Below are 22,756 nucleotides of genomic sequence, written 5' to 3' on the forward strand. Positions count from 1 at the left end.
ATGAGAGGCTGCTTGGTGCGCTCTCCTCGCTGCTCCTAAAGTCATACGCACACCCAGTATTCGTCGCAAACATCTGTTTTCGATGCTCAGTATACGGTTGCTCTGAGCCTTCGTAAGGTGCCATTATTCGCTACCGCAAAGCAGAACCGTCAAAATGCAAGCGTCGAATAGGCGCCACATATAGGTGGAAATATGTGGCGCGTAGTATTAAAAAATTGAGAATCATATCCCGTTTAGAAAAAAAATGTTTCTGTCCACAGTGCATCGTGCCGTATCATTATTGAGATTTTCAGAATGATTTTGTTTTTACGAGAAATGGATGTCAGTCACTTGCCCAACCTATTAGGTCCACCCTCTGACTGATGAACAAGTTGAAAAACAATATGTGTAGGTACTTGCCAGACCCAGGATTCGAACCTGGGACCCACGACCTCTTTGATCCAAATACCTACTAAGAATTTAAACGGTAAACCAAGTAAAATTAACCAGTTTTCGTTTTTTTCATCGCACGGTTATTCGGTTAAAAAGTTTCGGTTTAAACTGGTTTGAATGCAATCATAATATTTTAGGCAGGTACTATGACTTATTACAAATCGGGTAAAACACAATGATTGGAAATGCTGTCAATGATGCCGTATTCACGACGACGAGCCCGTTGCGTATTCGCTTTGTGATCAAACGCATGCAAAATCTGTTTGTATTCACTTTACATTATTCGGATATGGTTGTCGTGTCAAAGTTCGGTGCAATTTCAGTCGCAATAATAAGTGCGCCGGGCGCATCGCGTGTCATTATCACACACGCGGGATGCATTATTCATTTCGGATGCAGTGATAAACACCAAAGGTTGTGTACCCCTGACATCACACATGAGTGCCTGTCAATTCCTACTCTTAATTGGCTCCGAAACCGTGTTAATTTGAAACATTTATGGGTTTTGTTATTCGTCGTAATATTTAAATATATATATATACCTAGTCAAACATTAACGTTTTGTACTCTTCATAAATGGACATTGGATGGCACGATTTGACTCACGCGTAAAAACTCGCGCGCATTCCAGGTACATGAGATCTCATTGAACCGTACACATGCACTCGCGGCGTATCATCTGTTTCGCGACAAGAGCAATTACTCGCTAGATTCTCGACTATGTCGCCATTCCAAAATGAATAACGTCAGGTTCACGCTTGAGGCCACAGTTTTTATGGTCATTCCAAAATGAATTTCGTCACACTGCAAAGAATACCTTTTTGCCAGTTATCGCGATATATACAATCTTAAAGGAACCGTGTATCACGATTGAGTTGTTAGTCTTTATTCTCGCACTTGCGCTTGTTTTTTATACCTATTCAAAAATCAATTACGTTACCTAGTTTGTTCAGTGCCAAATGAAACGCGTTATATGGGCGCAGCATATTGTTGGTATTCGCGTGTAAAGTGCGGTGAGACACGTGCCATCTGGGCAAGGCCTTAGGGCTCAGAGACACAGCAATATAGTTGTGGCGCGTCCAGGCAGGTCTTACTTGATTCCAAATGTAATATTTGAATCACAAATTGGATTTCTTTTATCCAACTTGCAACTGCAAGAGAATCGGTAGTAGAATAGGAAGACATTATACCACGATCGTCAATAATGAAGCAATACATAAAAGAAGACCTTTTTTCATTGATTGGATAAAACAGTTGGGAGGAATGTGCAAACTACCGTCATAGTGTTCGTTTCTAATATTTTAAAATCTTAATAGGTACATTTTTTAAGAATTCAATTAATACTATAGGTACCAAACGCGCTTTGGGAAACTCTCCTCGGATATAATATAATAAAGCTTAAATTACTATCAATTTTATCTAAACCAATTATCTATATAGATATACAGAAAAGTTAAGCATTACAAATTAATAATACTACACCCCCAAAATGAACGTATGTTGGATATAAGATAATCAATACATACATAATGCTAGACTAAAGGAGGTAGGCTATTCCAGGTAAACTACCACTTACTAACTATAAATCCTGGCGTCCAGGACCCAGGTGTACGCACTACGCAGTATCCATGTATAAAGCCATCCCCTTCGCATTCAATAATTCCCTCCCCTTGCCATATTACATAATAATATTATGTATCGGCAGGACTGTTATCGAGGATTATGAGGCATTTGTCTGCCTACGATCGGGGAATAATTAATTTTACACGTATGACGGTGTAATGCAGGCTTTTGACTATCCCTAATATTAGCAGAAACGTATCACGCCCTAGGGATGTCATTTTGATTTACCGGCCATTTTGATTTATCACGGTTTTATAATAATTAATTGATGTGTTGTACAGGTGTCAAATGATATGAGAATAGTAATACTAATCTGTGTTATGGACTATTTGTTGATCCTATTTTTAGCAACAGCTATTTATTTTCAACTACATCATAAAAGTATTAATTAAGGTGAAGTCTTTACTCAGCCAAAAGTAGCACCTAGCGGAAAAATACGAAGCTTGCAATTTGAGACATTTTTTTTGATAATTTACTATTTCAACTTTATTAATTAATAAATTATGTACTTATCTGAAAACATTAAAAAGATATTATTTTTTAATTCAAAGATAAACTTACAATTGTAAAAAATGTAATAACATGTGAATTCGTTGCAGTGTCACATCTTAATATTACATTATATTTTATTGTCATATTTATTATTAAAATTTAGTTTATTAAGTTTAAAATTTTTTAAAGTTTAGATTTTTGACTAATTCATCGTTTTAATATTTTTTATATTTAATTTAAAAAACATCGATTTTTATAAAAATATAAATGTGTATAACTCATAGACTATAGGTATAACTTAAAATCCTTTTTATTTATATCAAATTTTATTTTAGGTATGGTTCCAATATTGAAGATTGATTACCAAATTACATAATATTATGTACCTACAGTGAGGTCCCTAGATAAAATGCCGCCCATAGGCAGCGCCAAAATGCCGCCTCATTTGATTATACATTATTTTTATCATCCTTTCATGAGTCCAATATCTAAGAAATGTTTTGTATGGATACATTACTAACAAAATATCAGACTAAATATTCGCAATTCTGCACGTGTCGTTTCTGGTCACCAAGGACGTCGAAGGGCAACGAAAGTAAACTAGATATCGTGAACCCGACAAAAGCAGTAAGCTGATTTTTTTAATGGAAACATATTTTCGTTATTACTAAGTTTAGGTAGCAATTTCTATATATTCCAAATGATTTTTCTCGATTTGCCGCCCTTAGAGTAACTGCCGCCCCCAAGCGACGCTCAATCTGCCTACCCCCACGGGACGTCACTGTGTACCTATGTAATAATGATCGCCACACTCTAGTAAATATTCCAAGTTTGTATATTAAATTTACTTAGAATGAACTATTTTTCTAAATAAATTTAATGTTCATATACAAACAGTTTTTTAACTGAAAGTGTAGGTATAATAAATAGTTGAACTTTAAATTATTCCTGTATTATTTATTAATAAAATTAAAAATAATTATTCAGTAAATAGTATTCATCACACATCTCGCAATTCATATTATTTTCAGCAAGTTTGTGTTATTTAATATAAAAATCTGATATAATATTAATAAAAAACATTTAAAAAAAAAATAAAAAAAGAGAGTGCGACGGCCGGGAATCGAACCCGGATCAACTGCTTGGAAGGCAACTATGCTGACCATTACACCACCATCGCCCGTGGAGAGAGTGGCAAAATTTAGATTCAAATGACAGAGAGATGGTGTTCGTTACACGGCATAGTACTCTGGATTTTTTTTCTATCCAAGATCATTGCCGTTTTATTTCTAGCAAGAGAAAATCTTTAGAAAAAATAGAAAAATACATAATAATATGTACTACATACCTCTTGAGATTGAGTTCATTGACATTGGCTCAATATTTTGTATGTTTATATTTTTGATGGTAGGTACCTACTTGGTTTTTCATTTTTGTCATCTCTCATCGTCAATCAAATTAAAAATATATCACAGGCATTGTACCCTGAATAAAATATGTGTAAGTACCTACATATTATATAATAATAATATACTAGTTTATTACTTAAAATACAATCTGAACATAATTTTTATGATTACGATATTCTCGATAGTCCGCCGTTTTATCATATCAGTTGTAAATAGTGTTGCTAAATAAAAATAATAATATGATATTATTTTTGATCAATCGATTTTTAATATGTTCAATATTTTGTTGTTGGCCTGTTATATCTCTAATCCAATACAATATTATCAAAGTAGGTATTTATTGCATCGTCAGATTAAACAGATGTAGTGTTTCTAGGTTTCTATGCACAAACTCTGTACTGCCAATTTTGAGAATCGTAAATACTACACGAAACAATACTATTTATATATTATGGGGGCGAAAAATTTGGGTTGTCGAACGGTAATGGCGCATGACGTATCTACTCGTGCATGGTTTTACTGGCACCAATAGTGTGTAAATTAAACTATCGCGATAATAACTGTGAAAACGCTGACTGTCTCGCCAATCTCATTCTTCAGGCGTAAACTAACGCATTGTCGCCATTGTATCGTACTATTTGAAATATTAAGAAATTTGGTAAACGTCAAAATGCTCTGCGCGGTGCACTTCGTATTTTTACGGCAGGTTCGCTGCTATCGTTCTATTGCGCATGCGCATGCAAAATTTAGTAGCCGCTAAACTTGTTTGATCCATGCTTGCAGTCTTGCAATATGCACGATAATATGTGTTTACCTTTGCATATTATCATTGGTAAATCGATGTACTTATGTGTAAACGCGTGACCCTGTCAGTAATTTATTTTATTGTGTTTTCTTTACAATATATAATAATTAATAAGCAGTGAAGTCCCGTGGGGGTAGACAGATTGAGCGTCGCTTGGGGGCGGCAGTTACTCGAAGGGCGGCAAATCGAGGAGAATTATTTGGTATATTATATAGAAATTGATACCTAAACTTAGTAATACCGAAAATATCTTTCCATTTCAAAATTCGCGATGTCTAGTTTACTTCCGTTGCCCTTCCACGTCCATGGTGATGAGAAATGACACCATACACGGATGATACAAAATACTGTATACAAAAACGGGGCTACATTTTGGCGCTGCCCAGGGGCGGTATTTTGGCTAGGGACGTTCTGTTAATAAGTAAGTTTGGTACAACATGGTTTACAGGAAGCCAGGCGGGAACAGCGGCAATTTTCATGGCCGATTTCGGCAAAATTCTACTAATTCGAGAATGATAACCTAACCTAACCTAACCTCACAAATAGTCCAGTACCTATATCGGCTATTTTCAATTTTTTTTTGCCGCTGGCTTCCACTAAATAGAAAATAACTAAAAGTTTTCCAAATTTTAAATATATTCAGAAAGTTTAACCTAAGCAACACGTGGCGGTATTTTCCTATATAAGTCTTAAAAACGAATCTCACTATAAACTCGCTTTCTAAAATTAACATTAAAAGCATATACTTACGTGTTTCATTAGTGTTTATTGTACGTAAGCCATAACTAAATAAATACATGGTAGATTATCTACGCTAAAATTTGAATCGTGCCAACAACTCACGATTTGATTGCATCGAAACATCTCCTACATTTTTATTTAATCGATGCTATGCTCATCAATTTCATTTCAAAGACGACTTTAGATACCTACGTATTATATTTCATACATAATACTATACACAAGTAAACGCGTTCATAGTATGCAGTTATGGTTCAGATTAGATTGAATATACGCCTTCATGAGTGGGCGCGAATTTGTATGGGGACGATCCGAGCTTCGTGCATTTTTTAAAACTTAAATTTAGTTTATTTACAAATCAATTTAATTGAAAATATCCGTACATCTTCGAATCAATGTTGTATTTAATTTAATATAAGAAATAATTGAAGCTTGGACAGTCACAATAAAAGATGGCTGTATGCGCATTTCGTTCATATAAAATCTTACATGCTCACCTATTCTCTTTTAATTCTTCACACATTTTGTAGTGAAATAATTCTATCCAAGAAATGAAACGGAAATTGCAGCCATGGGCCTTGTTATGGTGCTCTCTCTTGATTGCTACGGTTCGAATGAGGTGGATGAGTCCTTTGAACATACATCTATTACGAAATCTGGGACTACAATAATAATTATTATAATTGTTTAATGTCGTTACATATTTTACTTATAGGGAACCGATATTTTTTTTTAAATAATTATTATTAAATATATAAGTAAATAATAACATTTTTTTTAAATTGTTTATTATACAATACAATACATCACCATGTTAGATCCTAAAGGCTCAGACACACGACACTGCAGTCTGCAGTCGTACGTCGACGTAGATTTTACTTAATTCCAAATGCATCCGATTAGACTTTCCAATTGGATAAAATAAATACAATTAGTGATTTTAATCGGATCCATTTGGAAACAAATGAGACCTGTGTCTGCGCCCTAAAAGGTTCATTACATAATGGGTCTCCATAAAATGGAAGTTGTATAGACAGATTTTCGTTTTGACGACAAATGGATATTACCCACATACCCTATCTATTAAGTACAATCTCTGGGTCCAAACATAATAATGTGAATTTGCCAGACTCAGGACCCATGACATACATATAGGTCATATAGGTACATACGCCATTGCTGCTTTACTCTGTCGTGTCCGGAAATTTGTAAGTATGCAGTTCGCCGTATCACACTTTACCGTGAAATGTTGTATCGTGAATGGTCGTATAGTACTAAGATACAATTCATGTCTAAATAAAACACGATTCTTGTCATTTTAAAGGAAGCCAGTAGCAAACAAATAATGAAAATAGCCGATGTACTGGATTATTTGTTAGATTGAGCTAAGTTTGGTTAGGTTAGGTTCTAATAAAATTAGAACATTATTGTCTGCAATGCTCCATGAAAGCGTATTTTTTTTCATCTCGGTACTATAGAGATGACCCTATCGTATAATTATGGTCAGAAGGTCATCTCTTTCCGATAAGAAAGCTCACGTCGAACTGTGCTACGGCGAATTAGAGGTCATCCATAGACTGAAACCGTATGCGGTTTAGAACCGTGTTCCATACTAAACTTATGATTTCTGTTCATGGAAATATATTTTCACAATGTATATTATTATAAACTTCTGATCGAATGCGTTTATACATACTGTACACTTTTAAACTTAGTGAAAATATATTTTAATGAACAAAAATCACATGCAATGACATTATTTATGGACAACGCACTCAGTACAGTAGCTAGCAAGTAAATTCGCTAGTGTATAGTGACATTCGCAGATGTATAGATAGACGTCACGCAATTTCCATTATGCGATATCACGCATCGGGAATTTATAACAATATCACCTTTATTGTAATGGCGTTACAACAGTGTTTCTAGTGTCAATGTTAATTTGAGCGAACCCGGTTGAACCGAACCATTCGGCAGACCCGACAAAAGGCATCGGGAATTTATAGCAATATCACCTTTATTGTAATGGCGTTAGAACAGATAAGGCCATTCGGCAGACCCGACAAAAAAGTGAGTGTCATTTTTTTTCCAGATGCTTCATCCATATTAATGTCATTGGGCACATGGTTCTAAACCGCATACTGTTTCAGTCTATGGATGGCCTCTTATCGTAATAAGTACAATTTACATGTAACCTTACTCTGCATGGGTCCTATTAAAATCTATACATACTATAATAACTAAGCTCTTGTATATAGGATATGAAATTTTACAACAATTTAAATGCCATTATCTTCAATGCCCTTTTTTGTGTTGGTGACATTCGCAGCAAGCCGACAATATATGTACTTATGTAGATTCACAAGTTATTCCTTTGCACTGAACTGGTAACAGTGATAACTGGTACTTACTCGTTTCGCATTGATCTCGGAGTGTGGTCCAGGCGGTCAGATACCACAGATAAATCAATACCGAGTTGTAATAATATATTGCAGAGTAGGACTGCCCCCAAGGGCGATCAACATGTCCTTTTATGGAAAGGATGTATTCCTAACCGACATATTATTATTACTGCATTCATGGGCCGCGATACTCGTGGAGACTGCCAGTCTAACAAATCTTATCGGACTACATCGTGAGTCTTGTTAATGATACAACAAAAAAATTCTTTGAAACCGATAGTAATGATTTTAACAGGGGTGAGAATTTCAATCGCACATCGCGTTAGTTAAAATTCACATCCACAAAAAATATTCAAACATTTAGGCTTCGGCCACATAGGTAGGTGCTTCGCTAGTGCTGATCTAGGTAGGTGCTATGCTTGTCTACTAAAAACACTACTGCCACATTGCACGCAACGTGTTTAGGTACAAATTCATTTGACATTTGGGAGCGCTCAAGTCAACAACGATGTCACTCTCAAAACTAACCAGAAAGCTACTTCTCACAGAGAATTTATGTTTAAAATTTCGAATGTCTCAAATTCGAACTTGTTGGGTATATAATGTCAATTCATCATATGCGTCATTATTCATAACCTCAAAATATACGGTGTTTGACGTTTGTCATACTGAATAAAATCTTGCAAAATCACTAGGCGGCACAATAAAAAAATAACCAACAGGTTTGTTCGCCGGGAGACTCACGAGGTGACTAATAATCACGTAGCGAGGCGCGAAGCTATTGCGATAGTATAGTGTGCGTCCGTTCGCTAGGATATGTCACCTAGCACGTAGCCTCCAAGCAAGGCACCTGCCTATGTGGCCTTAGCCTTAGAAAATAGTTTTCACATATAAACCACATAATACCAAACAAAAAATAGCGTATCACATTTTAAAAATACCTACAACTAAACTAAGTTTTCACAACTAGTCACATAGGAAAAGGATGAAATTTATGAAATTAACAAAATAATATTTACTAGTGCCTAATGTCACCATGGTCAGCTACGGTCACGTCATTGCTCGAGACATAATATTACTGTATATAATTATATACCATCATAAATCGTCAGGTGTGTGAATTTAGAACTAAGCTCATCACAGTATAAAAAGTATTGAATAATTATACTATGTCAAATATGTTAGCATGTGATGCCCTCACTCAGCCGACAACTTATTCTGGTGGATCTATAGAAAACGTTGTTTTAATATCCCCATATATCTCAATAAAACCAAACATAAGAGAATATTGATTGATTATATGTTTTTGAAGACGTACAAAATACAATTTGTGCTCTATATATGTAATAATTAAGTATAACCTTTCTTAAAATTGATCATTTCTTTTTTAATGAGTTTATTCATAGCTTACTTAATAATTTTAATTCATTTAAGAACAGCAAAGAAGAACAAAATGTATTTTCCGTCGATACACCTATTAACTTTTAAGTGTTTCAATAATCTGTTGACACGTGAGAATTATTCTCACGTGTCAAAAATAATTATTATTTATTTCCATAGTGAAATTTTACAATTTGACAGCTGATGTCGATCATTTGTGAAAACCATCCGTTTGCGATGTGAATTAAATCTTTTTCAATGCTGTTGGCACTTTGTGAAAACAGTCTATTTTATTGTGCGAATATTAGCAGTAGGAAAGCACCTTTGCTTTTTAACGGTTACTTGTTTTTTTTTTAATTAGGTTTAACAAGTAGATTGGCATTTAAAATGATAGTCACCAAAATTTTGCAGATTATTTTAATTTAAAATATAGTATGTACGATGAAAGGGAAGAGGGGATGTATAAATAAAAATGTGACTTCACAAGAACAACATATTTTTTTTTCTGAGAATACCATTTATTCTTTGAGAGCATTGAACTTAAATCGCAAATTTTCAACGAATTGAGGTAGTTAAAAATTCGATATAATTTAGTCAAAGGGTTAATATTGTGACGTCATTTATTTGAGTATTGGAAAAATCTTTGATCTGGGTAAATGTAAGCGGGTCACTGATCACAGTGATCACGGATTAAACCTACATACATTTTAAGACACACTCCATTTATATAATAGATTATTTGCAAAACATTATTATAAGACCACCCGAAAACACTCAATGTACCTAGAACACTGTTGCTCTCATTTCAACAACAATAAAATCTATTTAACCAATCACAATAGTCACAATATAAGCAATTATTATCGCAACGTTTTCTATTCGCGTTAGAAGAATCGCATTGTGTGTCTCTTCAACAATAATTAATATCGACCACTCGCATCTCTTCGTGTACTCGAATATCCATCGTGTACTTATTTAGGTATCTGATAGTGATGTATATCAGTGTTTCCCAATCGTTCGGTTCCCACTTCATACTTTCCAATTGTAACACTAGCGTGTCAAAATTATTGTCTAGCAGTTTAGCTAGACATCGCTACCTTAGTATTGGTTTGTGACACAGACAATTTTTATCAAAAAAAAACTTTATTTACATAAAACGATCGTTAAGTAGGCATTGATATGTGACATATCCAGTGAAAAAAGACTAAACAATATTGAAATAAACTAGTTTTAAGGGTATTTTTGTTCCAAATACATAAAAATAATACAAAAGATGGCATTGGTTTGTTCCATATCCGGATATAGAACAAACCAATACTTATTAATAATTCGCTACGTTATGTTATAATAATTTGTATTGGCTTGTTCCATATCCTTTTCGACCATGTGTCCAGAAACTTGTACGTATGCAGTTCTCCGTTTCACATTTCACCGTATCACACTTCACCGTGAAATCGGAATTATATGGCCGTATATTAAAGATCGTCCAACCTACCTCTCCAACCTGGTTCGTATAGTACGGACATAAAATCCATGTCTAAATAAAACACGGTTCTTGTCGATTTACACTTTACGGGAAGCCAGCAGAAAACAAATGTTGATAATAGCCGATAATATACTTGATTATTTGTTAGGTTAGGTTAGGTTTTCATTCTTAAATTCATGAATTTTGCCAAAATCACCTAAGAAGATTGAATTAATGTTCATATTGAATCTAATAAAATTGGAGACCGTATACTCTTTCCAAGTTTTCCTATAAGAAAGCTCGCGCAAACTAAGCTACGGTAAAATGTAATACGTACAATTTGCATGTAACCCTAGCTAGACTCTAGGGTTACATCCTATCGTTTTAGAATCTCAAATGTAAGGATTTGGTCATATATCTACGTTCTTATCAACGTTAATAATTGAACCCGTCTAATTACAAAAATCGATAACTCCACAGTTATGTGTGTCAAGCGTAACCGGTGGTTTTAACGTTAGTTTTTTTTTTTCTAACGTATTTTATTTTCAAATTAGAAAATATTGAGTATGCATATTTCTATCTTCCTAAGTACCTGATAATTCTTTTTTTTATATTATTTTAAAAATTAAATTGGTCTACTTAAATTTATGTGTAGTAGATACCTACTTACTTAAAATAATTATTGCTTTCTGTAAATCGTTCAGTTTTAAAAAAAATTCGTATGATTTTAGCGATTTTTAGAGGTTATATAATAATATTATGCAAGTACGTAATATGTGACTTATCGGTTTTCATTATAAGAAGATTCATTTGAACATATCCATGCGTGTAACATAGATATATCCATCAATTATCATTTGGCCGGTCTTGATTTCCTCCAAAAACTTTTTTCCATAGTGGATAATGTAGCGCCGACGCTTTCTAGTTACTTTGACCGAGTATTCTTAAATCTGCCGTGGCACAATCCAGCCATCTGTGTTTGAGTTTGAGAAACTGTGGTCTATATCGATATTTCGCAATATTATTTCGCGGTCGGACAATGACCAGGTGATCTGTACCTACTTGCATTTCGGATAATATATTTTGTCAGCCGAGCGTTCTGCAAGTAGGCATCATGCTGTTATCGGATTTATTCGACAGCGCTCAGCCTTTGATGATTTAAAATGCCTGGTTAAACTCCCGCCATCTCAGAAAATGTGTGCTACTATTTTAATTATTTTATATTAGTGTATGCCCCACATTGGGCGCCACAATGTAATTAAATTGAATGTCATTTAAAAATTATATATTTTTTAAATTTACACCATTCGTATTGGTTCTCTTTCTGAAGCCCGTTCACCAAGAGTTTGAATCCCACATCTGGAAAATTCGCATATTATTTTTTTATTTGTGTTTGGAATCAAAGTGGAAAAAAAATCTGTTAAAAACCTCCAAGAAATGCACATTGAATTTTATTGTCGAACCAATGACAAAAAAGAATTTTTATGGGGTTTAGATATTTTAATTTAGAAAATTGAAAAATATTATTACTTTCCAACTATACATGTGTTTCTAAAAATAGTTAATTGTAATTTACCAAAGATATTAAATATAATGGTTACAGAATAAAGTTCTCTGTGAACAATGTTGAGAGATGTCTTGGGCTATAAATTCATCTACGTAACTATAATTCAATAACTCGAAAACGGCAGTACAGGAAAAAATGTAATTATCTTAACTTCTAGCATTTCTATTTTGTTTTTAAGTAATTTTACTATTTAAAATAGATTTATGTTTATTTTTTGTAATTCATTCATATCCAAATAATATCTAATTACCAATACCCCCACATCTTGAATCGGGCCCCCATGCTAGGATCTTTGGTGGGCCCCCCTACCTATCGCCAAGGTTAAATGAAGTGTGATGCTCTACAGTAGTGTTTTCCAAAAATGGTGTTCGGGGAAAATGATGTGTATTCTATTCAGTGTACTTTTAATACAACCACTTGAAGTACCAATGGTGTTGTCAAGTACCAATATACAGTATCTAATAAAAAATACTTTATACAACCACATTTAAAATATTAGTAGTTATGAAGGCGACTTTTTACTATTACTTATAATACAATTGTTACGTGTGTTTATTTCACAAATCTGATCGACCCGCCATGCTGGACCCCCAGACTAGAGCCCTGTCAGCCCCGTAGTGGGGCATGCTAATTATAATATTCTAGTTTGCTATTAATAATTTAAAAAAAAGAAAACACTCTTCTGTCGTTAGAAGAATGTTGATTATAAAACTACGTTACTTTAGAATTTTTTTATTATGTATGCTATTATATACCAATCTAAATAAATAAAAAAAAATGTAAACTTAATAATAATATAGTGATATTCAGATCTGGTGCTAAAATATTAACAGAGACTCACGTTATAATAATATATAGGTACGTATAGGAAGTAGTATAAAGTCTACGATAAAAGGCATACAATTGATTGTAAATTGTAACATATTGCTCGCTCGTTACTTTATTCTAATTATTTCAATAGGTTTTTCATACAATGTATCCAAAGGCATACAAAAACAAAGATATACAATATGGTCTGATATTTATGGTGTTGCAATTTGAAAAAACTGATCCACACCGTATGAAAAACGATTCTCTGATTGCTCTTATGTTTTATGGAAACAGCAGTAATATAGAACAATTTGTTTAGCAACTTTATGAGAAATAGTATTTTATGACGAAAAAAAAAACAACTGAATTTAAACCGTTAAATAAGTCATTCATATAATGGGGTTGGCGGAAAGAAAGATCATTGTCACATTAATTCAATTTTGAGATAAATTGAAAAATCTCAATTACTTATTAATTATATTATTTATTAAACTCAAAATTAAAAGTTCTTACATATCAGTTTATTATTAATTACAATCACAATTCACTCTTGTTTGGTATATAGTTTTGGAAAGAAAAAAAAAACATACATATATAAATATTCTTGCAAATTTAATGTTTGTGGTGATGATCATTCTTTTGAATTTCAACGTTTTCTTTCTGAGGTCAGTGTTTGAACAATGATTTTTATTATTATTTTCTAAGTATGCCATCTAATAGCTCACAAAATTATCCACAAGTTGGCATCATTAACTCAATTTGCTATTTTTGTGGACAATGATCTTTCTTTCGGCCTGCCGTGAATAATTTTAATATGTGTAATTTTCCTTATTAAAAATGCTAATATTTATCAATGTTGGATTCATTCATGAGATAAGAGATTATCATATTCAAGAATTAATCAATATAAGCTTTCTGGACGTTGTGTATTTTTAACAGGAAAGTAAGCAGTAACGTCCCTAGGTAAAGCACCGCCGTTAACGGCCCACATCTTCAGCGTAGGTCAAAATGGAGCTCTTATGGTATTTTCAGAGCATAACGCTCGACATTCCTTAAACGCTGTAGATAATCTATTTATATAATTTTGAAGCCTTATTATCCTTTATATTTATTTCAAACATTTGTTGACTACATAAAGTCCCCTTTTAATTTTTATTTTCAAATTGTCTTAAAATTCGTTAGGTACGTACCTTTTTATTTTAAACCTATCTTAAACAGACAAACACACAAAAAATCTCTAAATCGACATACACACTAATGAGAAATTTCCACGAAACCTACTCTCAAACAGTGGTATTTTTAAGTACTTATCGGTCTGTGGCACTAACAGGCTTGGAGGCACTCCTGTGAAAATTTTGCTTGTACAAAAGCCGCCATCACATTATGTCTATTGCAATAGACATTAGGTACAATACAAAATAGTTATAATTATTTATGTTTCGATTATTTTATTAAAGTAAGATGTCAATACTTTTTAATGAAGCGACCACACAGTTTGCTTCATGTAAAACCGCCAACGCTCTCAAAAGTTATAATATTTGTATTCGTTCTTTCATTCGCCGCCCTTTTTAATATGCCGCCACTATGCAACGCATGGCCTGCCTACCTCCACGTATTGTCACTGAATGTAAGTATATAAAAGTTGACACACAAATTTTAAAAATCAATTTCCTTGCGCACCCTACTGATAGTGCATGGTTCCTACATCAGTCCCGTGCAGCATCGTTTCGGGACAAGGAAGTGTGGCATTTAAATATTTTCATTCTGACACGTTTATAGCAAAATGGAAGGCGACCATGTACAAACATGGGTGGAGATGGGGCAACTCACATCATTGATCGTTTAAATAAAATAAAATTAATAAATATTGTTAATACACAAAGTAAAAAATATGTTTTATTCATGAGAGAAAAGTTGTATACCTATATCTGTTCGATTAGTTCTATCATGTGAATCAGTAAATCAATTGTTTCGAACAAATTATAATTATTTTCCATCTGTGTATGCAATGAGAAAACAATATTTTACACGACTCGTTTTGTTTGTAATAAACTAGACGTCGTTCATATATGTTCAATTTAATATTTTATTCGTGAGCATGTTTCTCTATAAGTAATAACCCATTTCATGCCAGGAGATCACGCATGCGCTCTTATCTCGTTCCTTTTGACTCCTCGAGGATCAAGATGGCGGGATTGTTCCATATGCCGGTCTATAATTTAGCAAGAAGGATCGTGTGGTCTAGTAATTTACTCTTTGTCGACAGTCAATGCTTTATTCTTCCCAATGGATATTGATATTACCCATAGGATTACATCTTGTAAATATATAAAATAATATTTGTATATTATTATGGCGTATGAGTGTAGATAGATATTATTTCCGCTGGGCTCTGTCATTAAAAATTTTCTGCCAGTTCTAGATTTTCAGCATGGCCCTTGAAATCCTGTTCATCCAGCTGCATCGCTTCCCCGTATAGCATGTTCAAAGACATACGCTGTGGAGACTCATTGTCTCTTATCTTCATTTCAACAGAACAAATAATAAATATAATTCCGATAGGCTATATATACAGTGAATTTTGATGCAAGGTTTTGAAGGTGTGAGTGTCCCACGAAAATGAACTACGCATTATATACGTGCAATAGTGTGTGTAATACACCAATATTAAATGAGCGTCATTGCGTAAACCGAGAGCAGTTGTCAGTATTCGACGTATGACGTATTCTTGACACGTGTTTAAATTTATCCCGTATTCTTCCTTACTCGAGATCGGTTGCCTGCTTCTCCTTACCCGTTAGACTTTAGGTATTTCAGTTTCCTGCTCCCTTTGATTAAACCGTTATTGCTTATGTAACATAAAGTACTTTACTTGTTTTTGTACCGACGTTCCCATTAGTTATTGGGAGTATCTACCTACATTACATATAATTGTTTAAGAGTCTGATGCATGGATTGTTACGTATCGCTTAATGCTATTTAGTCACTATCGGGTATTTTAACGGATAGCGAAAAACAATGTACCTACTTAAACAAACATGGTGCGTGGAAGACGAGGTGCATATGACTAGTAATAGGCGAACTGTGCCATTTGCAACACGCAAACATCCAAAAATGTCTTCAAGCATTTGAAATATTTATAATAGGTATCGATTAAATACGTACAACTATAATAGTTCCCGCAGCCTAACTAGTCAATTCGTGAATATCATTGTCGGTTTCCCTCCACGGATTGTTTTTCGCACATAATTTCCATCCGCGGTGAAATATAATAATAAATGGACATTGTATATCAAATAATTTAAAATGTTTTATACAAATGATTGCAAACAGTTTTTATACAACATTTTATCTGTTCACGCACAAGCGTATCTTAGTCTGGACTGGACATAAAGCCATTGACGTCCCTAGGCAAAGTGCCGCCCATAAGAATGCCGTCTACTTTCATTGTTAGTTTCAAATTGTCTGAAAATGTGTTAGTTTCGTATTTATTTTGGCTGACTAAACAAGCAAATACACCAAATATATTTAAATTTAATTCACAGCATCTACTGAGAATTCGAACATTTCCACGAAATCAACTCGGAAACAGTGGAGGATGGAGGTCTGTGGTTCTGGCAGGTTTGGAGGCACCCTTGTTAAAATTTTGACTGCGATAAACTGCCATTACAATATGTATTAAAATACAAGAATAGATAATAAATTATGTTGTCGGGATTTTTTAAACTTAGATACTTTATAAAGAAGCTACTGCATCGTATATTTCATTGAAAACCGCCACTGCTGTCATAAGTTGTAATATTGTATTCGTTCCGCTCTTTATAATATCCCGCCCCTATACAACGCATGATCTGCCTACCCCCACGCGACGTCACTGCATGAAGGCATTCGACGCACATATAATAACTTTAACGTTATATTGTTTCCTTGTATTGTGATAACAAGCATAAACATAGTCTATTGTTAAAATAATACAATATGCATTAAAATGGCCGCGATGAGTTTTTACGTCAATCGCTGGGGAGTAATTTATATTCACAGGTATGTTTTTATAACGACCTGTGCACGCACCGAGAACCAAAGTCTATAAACATAAAACATTTTTAATTAGGGATGCTTCACCCACAGAGCCTTGCCTGGCAACACTTTTTACGACTGATTTATTAAATATTCATTGAATTGTATCCCAAAACCGTTATTAAGGAAGACCTCCAGGTAAAACAAAATTATCGCTTATGCATTTGTTGTAAACTAAAGTCGTCTTCATATAAGCACAATATAATAATATAATGGTAAATTTGACAATGCGCTTGCACTCGTATAATATTATATTTATTTTTTCCGCTAATAACGATGTAATTCTACTTGCTAATTTACTGGCGTATGCATATAACAGCAAACTGCATTCAAGCTATTTACTGCAAATTTGCATGCATAAACCTAATTTGAATCTGTCGAATAGTGACGTCACGTCGCTGACGTAATACGCGTCATACCATGGCTAATGTTACCAACTTTTAAATTTAAATTTCCCGATAATTAATTTAAAATTTTGAAATTGTAAATAGGTGTAAAAATGTGCAAACGGTACCATATAAATTTAATAATTATAAATGAATAATTATCATGAACTTAATAATATAATTTATTTTTTATAAAATCATATTTATTTTATACTTCTTAATGCCAAAAATGATAAAGTATACCCAGTAAATATTTCCATAATATGGCAATACAACTTCGCGGACTCATTGACAATTATTAAATACATCTCCGTCGATCCACGATATGTATACATTTTTACAAGCATCATCATGAATCCTATTATAGCACAACGGCACGTTTCAAGTCTTCTACTAAACGCTTGTTGTGATGAACTCATTTTAGACGTATATTAAAATGACACTGACAGCTCGCGCAGATCGCCGCCATTTTAAGTTTGGTGCGCAATCCTGTACGCATCTTCATGACGTATGTATTTTTATAGTTTTCTTATTTGGCCAATAAACCGCTTACTGCGTTGAATGCGGTTCAAAAGTGTATGAATACGGCTGTTAGTGTAGACATGCGTCGTTCATGTACGACTGACTTGAGACATTTGAACCAGAGGCCTAGAGGGCCAGAGGCTGCCCGTGAAAGTCTTACACTCATGGCTGTTTCAAATGTCATGGCTATAAACGTTTTCATCCAGTCAATGTCTTTAGTGAACTCTCTCAAGATAGGATCAAATCAAAGGTTATATTATGAACGCTCTGATGATAGAAATTTACGTCAAAGCGTTTTTTTTTATTCGTGTCTCAAATGACCTAATCAGTAAGAACGAGATATGGAATATAATTGACGCGAAGACTTACCTTGACACATTCACAATGTGCGCCGCTCTGGTATTTCGACAATACATTTTTGACATGATGGTAAGATGCTCTCACGCTGTACAAAAAAAAATGAAAAACGTCTATTGGTTTTTGGCGGTCCTGGGTGCCGACAATACTGAGATTGTTTTAAGGAAGAACTAAAACAATCTTCCAGCGTCAATTCTGGATGCAAAAAAATGATTTGCTATGAAATGCAAAATAGTGGAGTCCAGACAACGAGTTCAAGATTAGGATTGAATACATCATACCCATTAATGGCATACAAAGTCAAACTTTGGACATTAAAATAACGGACCATAAGAAGACTGAAGATAGTAGAAGTAGCTGCATTTGTTATCATGGTCTCATCACATTACCAATGAGAAGGTTTTAAGACGAGGCAATTAGACAAGTGAATTTATAGCCTACTTACTGTCAAGGGCAGAAAAGCTGCATACTTCGGCCATGTTTCCCGCTATGAGAAGAGTACCTATGATTTGCTCTATGCGCTAAGGGTAAGGACACCTTGAAACGAACATTTATTAAAACCACTGTACTGTAGAGACTGATGACTAGATAATTACTAATTAATTACCACATTTAAATAGCATTCTAATTATATCTATTGGCCACCTGATCGTTACGCGCCAGGCGCGTCTTTAGCGTCCGATGTATTAACAGGTCCTATTATAATGACAAAAGAAACGTTACAAACATATTTTTTTCGATAGATAAACTAAGAGTTGACACTATATTAAAACATTATATTAGTAGAATTGTTATTCGTACTAAGTATGTACTTTTAATCAGCAGGAGATCATACACATCCTCATTTATTTTATCATGTTGGAAAAACTTTTTAGGCCCATGGGAATTTTCGCAGCCGTGGAATATTCGGTCACAAATCTCGAGAAAACTTTCAGCTCAGCGTTTGGAATTTTTAATTTATTACGAAAAATTCACAAAAAATGCGCGTGCGTCGATTAAATTTACAGTATCGTTTTTATGTTTTTGATTGTATTGAAATTTATATTATTATATTTTCATTAGACTTTAATTATAGTATATGTGGGCATGCTACAATAATATCCACATTACACAACAGAATGGACAAAACAGCGATTCTCCTCATATACATAATATTATATATAAACCATTTTTATCTTTCGTTAACAAATTCTTATTGATTTATTTTATTTTCAGGAGAGGCGTTATGATAAGTGGGCAGTAAGTATTTAGATAACAACCAATAGTTTTTTTTTTCCTTTTCCCAAATTCTGGTTGCGTGTGTTATCTTAGATAATTAGATAGTCTTAGTTCATTTATTACAATTTACCACTTACTTGTTTTACTGTTTTTTTTGTACATTTTTCTTGTTTTTACAATTTTGAAGGCAATGAAAGCATTTAATTTTAAATTTTTATAGAAGAATGGTTTTTGAATACTTTTTATACTATATTTAGTGATGGATTTTTTTCATTATAGTCACATCATACATTATCATCGTTTATTATTCATATTTTCACAAACGATAACATTAATTTCACATCTTTATGGTCAATTATGTATGTTTTATAGAACATGCGGATGTGTAATAAAATACTTACATTTTCAAACGTTACTTTTAGACTTTATAAATGTTTTTAAATCTCCAAAACCATATTCCGACCTTTAGGTTACAAATTGTTAAATATGCTATTCTAATCATTTTCTCCTACATCTAATTAATTTAAATAAGTCCTCGTAGTATTATTGTGTATATAAATACAAAGACATCATTATTATAATAATCCAACATGTAAGTTTTTCAACTGCTGGGTATATTCCACCATCTGTTTTCTATACTTCTCCCAGATCCTGCGACGCTGTCAATTCCGTTGATTTCACCTAACTTACATAGTGGTTTTTTAATATATTGTTTAGTCGTCTTAAATTCTTTCATTGAAATGTGAAAACAACATTATATGAATATTTTCTAATGTTAATGTATCACTTATTATTTACCACATTTTTTTTTTGAAATGTCTACATCAAGTAGAAAACTTTTCACTTAATATTATAATAATTGTTAACGCTACTGAGTGTAAGAAAGGACGGCTGTATTTTGTTTTTTTAATACAACAGATTCGATGAGGGTAGAAATTTTTAAAGGGAAAATCGTAAGAAGTGAGGATCAATTTAGATTAACAACGTTTTATTTATTTATTTACGTTACTGCTGTTTTTTTTCTTTCTAGAAAATATAGGAAATGATATCAATATTTTTAAAAAATGTTGTCAAAAATACCGTCAATTAAATCTTGCTCAAAAGCTGAATCACTTGAATAGAAAATTCATTCATTATCAACACTACATTCTAATGACATCTACCAGGAAAATAAATGTCTACATTCTCACATGCCTGCCATAACCTTGTCCCACCGTATTAGCTTCAATTACGCTGTTTCTTTTTACACACGGTCCAACCACCGTAGTATAGGTCTCGCAACGATCTATTTTTTTCCTTCTGATCATGGAAGTGAATACTTATAGTTCGTCTTGGTAACTTCCTTACCATGTGTCATTTTTATCGTATACGGCTGCGCAGACCGTTGTCAATGTTTTTCTTTCAAACATATCCAACTTACTCTCAAAATTGCAGGAATTTATTTAAAATAGTATAATAGTTCCTGTCATTTCCCTCCATTTTCGAAAGTGACAAGCATGCTGTCACTTTTCTTCGTTGTGGTTTTTTTCGTCTGGATTCTGGATTTGGAGGTGGACAAATAACACACCGGAATTGTGATCAGAAACGGCGGGGTTTATTTAAGTTAATTATATACTAAATGGTTACATTTTTTAATAATTTATTTTATGCGGAGGACGAAACGTGCGTGCTTACTTTCTGGCCGTCTGGGACGTATTACCCGCCATCTTGTGTTTCGCTTTCAACGAGAGCGTTGTCGAAAAACGGCGACGTTGCATATATTCGGTCGTAATCTACGGCATTGCCGGCTCTATTATTATTTATTTTCGTAATCAGCCCTTACTATTTGTTGGATTTGATACCGACTCGGGCCTCTCCAGATACACAGAGACATCCCCAAATTAGGACCATTCGGGGGTGTAATATTCCTTAATTAACCATTATGACATCGACGCAGTTGTCTTAATAGAGTTTTCTCTTGCGCGTGTCGGCTACTCATCCATCATTTTGCATCGCGGTCGATGGAGATGTCAGCGGAGCGCTGTAACTTTACCTACTTACCAAGATACCTTCTAACTTACCGTGCTGTTGTACAATTTGCTTCTCATCGCCTTGTTAGAAAAACACCGCTACTGGTTTGGTCTCGTGTTCAAATACATTTTTTTTTATTTTGATAATTAATTATTATTGTAATAGAAATACAAGACCGCATTGACGTCATGTTGAAATACTTAATCACTATTATCTGAGCTTCTGTTGACACTTTAGTTAGATGATGAAGATTTTGCATTACATTTCTGATTGTTTTTTTTTTGTGTTAAACAATTTATACAAATACAAATTAAATATCGTCACCTTACTATTAAGGCCTCGTAAGTTCGATATTATGGAGAAATGAAGTTTGTTCGAAAAAATTTAAACAAAAACACATTTTAAATCATATCAAAACCTCGATTCTCTAGAGTCTAGACTAGTATGCTGTCAATATATCGACAAATTTTAAAAACTCTTAGGTCTCGTGGTTTCAAACATGTAATTAAAACATCGTATTTCCGAACCAGTGTTAGCAGATTCATCGATAAGAGAGGTGTTTAAAATATTATTTTTATTACGTTTTTTCTTTCTCCTCAACATTATTCTCAAACAGACTTACGTGGCTTTAATAGTAAGGTGACGGTATGAAGAAATTATTGCAAAATTATTGAATTGCACCTATTTCATTTCAACGTAGCACAGTTTACCGTGAGCTGTCTTACCGGAAAGAAAATCCCGTATAGCATTGAGATAAAAAAAAACCCCCCCGTTGTTTATGGAGCATTGCAGACAGTACTCCAGTTTTATTAGATTCAATAAGAACATTAATTTGACATTGTTTTTCATCAAATGTTTGATAATAACGCTGTCGTTATAATCAGATATTTGTATGACTTGATACGAGAACCTACCTACTCGAATTTTATATTAATTTCACGATATTATGATTGCATTTCTAATTTACTTAGCTACCTATTTTTTCTGTCTTTCCCTTGTATTCCGGTGGTTTTTATTGCGTATTTTGAAGTATTTTATTTTATTTAGAAATGAACTTGAT

At 33.6% G+C, this 22,756-nt stretch overlaps 1 protein-coding gene and 1 non-coding gene across 3 annotated transcripts in view; one reads left to right on the plus strand and one right to left on the minus strand.

The window, feature by feature from the left end:
- Positions 1–22,756, plus strand: part of LOC147064824 (uncharacterized) — an 873,679-nt gene that overhangs the window by 365,537 nt on the left and 485,386 nt on the right. The window lies entirely within an intron of this gene.
- On the minus strand, positions 3,656–3,727 carry TRNAG-UCC (transfer RNA glycine (anticodon UCC)). The gene has a single exon. It is a non-coding gene; the product is annotated as a tRNA-Gly (tRNA).

Source organism: Rhyacophila brunnea, unplaced genomic scaffold (genome assembly GCF_057557595.1).
Source record: "Rhyacophila brunnea isolate RB1 unplaced genomic scaffold, BYU_Rbru_1.0 scaffold_7, whole genome shotgun sequence".
NCBI classification, from domain to species: Eukaryota; Metazoa; Arthropoda; class Insecta; order Trichoptera; family Rhyacophilidae; genus Rhyacophila; species Rhyacophila brunnea.